At 40.9% G+C, this 5,110-nt stretch overlaps 1 long non-coding RNA gene across 1 annotated transcript; it reads left to right on the forward strand.

The window, feature by feature from the left end:
* Positions 1-1,339: 1,339 nt before the first annotated feature.
* On the forward strand, positions 1,340-4,667 carry LOC107128440 (uncharacterized). The gene is made up of 4 exons (XR_001487623.4): positions 1,340-1,409; positions 2,149-2,196; positions 2,339-2,397; positions 3,968-4,667. It is a non-coding gene; the product is annotated as an uncharacterized lncRNA (long non-coding RNA).
* The last annotated feature ends 443 nt before the right edge of the window (positions 4,668-5,110 follow it).

The raw sequence follows: 5,110 nt of genomic DNA on the forward strand, positions 1-5,110 counted from the left end.
CCTTCCTTTTTCCAGATGGACTGGTGAGCCGCAGCTGCCTGCCGCTCCCCACTCCGTGCTGGGGCTGGGATGCATGGCCCAAGGGTCCCACACAGCCGGCTGGCTGGTTCCACTGGACAGTAATTAAGCTTAAGCTTCTCTCCCCGGTGGAGGAACCACTTGCATGAGAATAAAAGGTTCTTCCCCAGGCATTTTTAAACCCTTTTTCTTTCCCCTTCTCTACCCTATCAACAAGTTAACCTTTAAAGTTTTCTTTTTCTTTTAGAAGATAGGCCAACCCCAACCCAACTATCACTGTTGGTATTCTCTGCAAAGTTTAGGTTGTGAAATCAAGCCTCCATCTTGTTTTACAGCCTGAGGGCATGGCTTGTAATTCTGGGGGCAGGACTTACAACTCTGGGGGCAAGGCTTTGTTTAGCAATCCTGCCTCAGGGAATGAGCCCTTTCTGGTTCCATATCTGCATATTTTCCTAGCTCTGTCTCTTAAAGGGCCCCATCCAGCTACTGGGTTTTTTTCTGCCTGTCTGTGTATGTACTGTATATGATTTCTGTAAAATGAGCGCTAATTAATTTGGCCTAAAGAAAGACAAGCACTTGGATTAAATATTTTTAAAAGGGAAGATAAAAACTGGGGTACTTTTCAGTTCATGTGACTTTAATCTTTGAGAAATAAAAACAGCCTTAAAGATTATTGGTAAAATGCAGGTATCATTAAAATGTAAATAGATGAAACAAACTATGCAGGTCAGATGCGAGGTTTGCCAAATGTTTTAAGGTTACAAACTGCTTTTTGGCCTTTGAGAACTATCTGCCTTGCCTGCTTCACAATTGGTAAGGCCTGGGGACATAAGGAACTAACTGCGCCCTTCATTATGCTGGAGTCAGACCTTGACTGCCCATAGTGCACAATTAAAGCAAACTAACAAGTTTTACCTTAAAGTTAAAAATCGCTAGGAGTTACCATTATAACATGTAATTGAAACTACTGAAAATAAATTTGCATGCAAGAAGTGTAAGCACAGTAAAATGTGTTTTTTAGTAAAAGGTTACAAAAAGGCATAGAAATGTAAATTTTTGCCTAGGGTTAAAAGATGGTTTTAAATTAGGAAAAAACTGAGGGTTCAAACAAGTGGTGGAAGAATTGTAGAAACTGATCTCGCAGAAGAAGTTCTCTGTGTGAACGTGTTGACTAAATTCAAAAGGGTTATAAAAGGTTTTTGCTTCTTTAAAATTTATGAGTCATCATCTTGGAAAAATAAATAACTTGTGGTAATCTGGAATTCTATTTCATAATGTCAAGTACTTTCAACATATTTAAGTCTTCCCAAAATCAGATTTCAGTTTCAAATTGTCTTTCTTGACAATTTTCAGATAGTCCAGAGGACCCTTGGAATGTCCAGGAAAGAGAGGTAAACAGGATTATTTGACATGTTTAGGTACATGGGATTGCCAAAGGTGATGTTGAATCTTCTTTAGGTTATATCTTGGTGAATAATGCTAATATATGTTCCAAAATTGTATGGGATTTCTAAAATTCTAACGTCTAAGTATATGCTATCAATCATAATTAAGGTTGCTATGTCGTTATTGTAAACCATGGAGATAACCAAACTTCTTTGTCAATTGTGTTTCTAACTATAACTGCTCTAGACATTTTGCTATTCACAGACAATTGTTGTCTTGTTTTAATCCTTTCAAAAGATGGTTTATAATAAGCTATAGGACTCTGACAGGTGCTCTCAAATACAATTTTTGATTGAGACAATTGGGTTTCTGATAACTTTGGAGATTGTAGCATTGGAATAAAGGAAAATGTACAGGATTCAGGAAGAGCTGAAATGTTCATGAATATCAAGAGAAACAAGAGTTAACTAACTGGACTGAACTCAGAAATCTGAAGCAATCTTTCTAAGACTTGCTTGGAATATTGCTGATCCATGTTTTGTTTTTCAGAGTCAAGGAAACTTATGTTAAACTATTTATAGCCTTTTAATAATTGAGTAAGGTAATACCCACTGTGAGCAAAATTTAGAGCATGTTTGTTTCTCTCTGCCTGGTTCCTCTAAATTTGAAAACTATCTGGAGTGTTCTTGTGGCAATATAGTTGTTTGTATCAGTGCAGTAAGAATCCATTTTTCTTTTGCACAGAGCACAACTGGAGAAGGTGGTAATTTTACCAAGGCTTGGACTGGAAGGGTATGCTTCCCTTTAAGGAGTCAAGCTTGACTTGCAGAGCTGATAGAAGCCCAATGGGGTGACTGGCCTCATACCCTCATCTACACAGTCCCTGTACAGGGTTCCTGACCTGTGGTCAATAAAGAATGTCACTTTCTAACAGGTCCAAGAGCTCCGAGTTTATCTTGGGACCTTAAGAGGAGAGGATCATCCAACTCACAGGTATTTCAGGATAAACCCATGGCTGGACTTGGCTTTAAAAGGTCTTGTATGAGATCCCTTGGGGAACAGAGTTCCAACACAGACAATCTAAAAGGCCTTTGTAGAAATAATTTTTCTTGCTTCACTTTATGCAAATAATCAGGCCAAGTATAAGACTAAAGTCTATTTTGCAAACCACTCAGTCCCAGGATGATTTGGTTTTTTAACAAAAATGAGGACTGGAGAGAGAGAAAAATTATGTTTCAACACTTACACATTTGTCACCAAATTCTAAACTCACTAGTTGTTTTTAAGTTTTTGCCTACATGTTTGACTAACCCTGATTGTTCCTGTGAACCAACCAGCAATCTCCAACTTCAGCTCAGAAAGAACAAAAGGGATGGGTAATGTAGAAATCTGGATCAATATTCTAATTCTGAGAACTTATCCTACAAATCCTGCCAGGCGACTGGAATAAATAGGGTGCCCATCACTCAGGGGTTTCCTTTTGGGAAAGTAAGACCAAAGGAGCTAACCAAGCCAAGCACCATGCACCGAAATCCTAGCAAGCATGACTATAGCCACCAGTTATCTGGGCATGTCACAAGACATCCTTTTCTCTCCTTTGCTGGAGGAGGACTCAATTCCACAGTTTCACTTTAGCATTCAGCTTATAATAAGGAGTCCATGCAATCCCCCACCCTGAGACACATTTTTGTCCCAAACTCAATTCCAAGCTTTGGGTTAAAGTCCTAGGAAAGAAAACTGGATCTGAAGGATCCAGAGGCAGATGATAATGGAAGTTAAAAGGCACAGGGCAGGTGAGCATGACTGATGCCTGCCCATCAAGCCAAGCCCAAGCTTCCTGTTTCATGGATAAAGGCCACGTTAGTATCCATGGCAAAAATGAGGTGTAGAGAATCCATGGCTACTGAAAAGCAGGGGAGATAAGGCATATGTGGGTAAGAGTGGGTGATTCCCACCCCCTACCCACCCGTCCCCTGCTTCATTGGTGCAAGCCACTGTGACATTCATGGTGGGACCTGCCATGGTCGCCAGGACTCAGGGATGCAAGGATGGAAGAGGGAAAGACGATGCTTTTCCCTCTTTCCCTCACGTACCCCAGGTATCAGTTAGGAGGAGAAGGGAACCAGGGATACCTGCTTCACTCTTTCTAGAAGGGTAGCCATTCATCTGCAGTCTGTACCCCTTTTGAATGCATCACGAACCCCTGGGACTCCTTTAAAAGGCACCTTCTTTTTTCCTTTCTCCTCTTCTGTCCTCTTCACAGATAGGTAATTGTGTCTCTGTAATATGGGACACTCCCCTCAGATACATCCTCCAAACTGGAAAGAGTTAATTTCCCAAACCTTAAACTGGTTGGCTTAGGATTGGGCTTAGGGGAAGAGAACCCAGAAGACCAATATGCCAGCAAAAGGGTAAAGTGTTTTTTACCAGTCAGGCTTTTGGCCTCCCTCTCCATGTGCAAACTGGTAAAAGGCCTCAGGATTTCTGAGCTGCCCTTACCCCTTCCCTTGTTTCAACTTGATACATGTTTTCTAATAAACTGGTTTGTCTCTTCTTCCTTCAGGTCATCAAACTCGAAGTGGCCATGCAACCAGAGCCTCTGATGATGGCCCCTTCTGCTCAGAACCTTACATAGGCCTCTGAGGGAGCTTTGACTGCCGTTTCCCCAAAACAGCACCCCTGTCAGCAGGAAGCAGTTAAGATAGGTCTTCATACTTACCCTTATTCAAGGGCACTTGGATGTGCTTCTTTAGAGGGGGGAATGAGACAGCCAAGTGGGAGGCGGTCCCAGGAAAATCTCCAACCAGCCTGCACACTGGGGTGGAGCCTTGGGAAGTTCATGCCATTTGCAGCAGGGAGGAGCCTGGCTCCTTCTCTCTCTGTGTGGAACCTGGGATTCAAGTTTTGAGCGGCAAGCGCTCTAGCAGGGACTCTGGCCTTGTGAGAGTCCCTGTTTCCCCCCTTTCTTTCTTTACATCCAATAAAACCCTGTCTTACTCACCATTCAAACCTGAATTTTTGTGGCCATGGACAGAGGACCCCATCTTTAGCTGAAATAAGGAAAAGTCGTGCAACAACATCAGATACAATAATTAATGCAAAATGGATCAATGCCTTCGTGTAATAGCTAAAACTATAAAACTGTTAGAAGAAAACATAGGGGTAAATCCTCGTGGCCTTAGATTTGGCAATAGTTTCTTACATGTGATACCAAAAGCACAAGCAACAAAAGAAAAACATAGATACATTGAACTTTATCAAAATCAAAATTGTGAGTTTTTGTTCTTTAAAGGACACTATCAAGAAAGTGAAAATACAACTCACACAATGGAAGAAGTGGTTTATAAATTATACACTGAGTAATGGCCTAGCACCCAGAATCTATAAAGTACCCACAACTCAATAACAAAAAGAAAAAAATGGGAAAAGGGTCAAAATCAACATTTCTCAAAAGAAGATGCACAAATGGCCAACAGACACAAGAAAAGATTCTCAATGTTATTAGTCATTAGGGAAATACAAATAAAAACCACAATGAAATACAACTTTACACATACTACAATGCCTATAATCAAAAAGATCATAAGAAGCACTGGTGAGGACGTAGAGAAATTTGAACCCTAAAACACTGCTGACAGGAATATAAAATGGTGCAGTCACTTTGGAAGACAGTCCAGCCGTTTCTCAAAGGGTTAAATCTAGAATT

This window comes from Macaca fascicularis, chromosome X, assembly GCF_037993035.2.
Source record: "Macaca fascicularis isolate 582-1 chromosome X, T2T-MFA8v1.1".
Taxonomy (NCBI): Eukaryota; Metazoa; Chordata; class Mammalia; order Primates; family Cercopithecidae; genus Macaca; species Macaca fascicularis.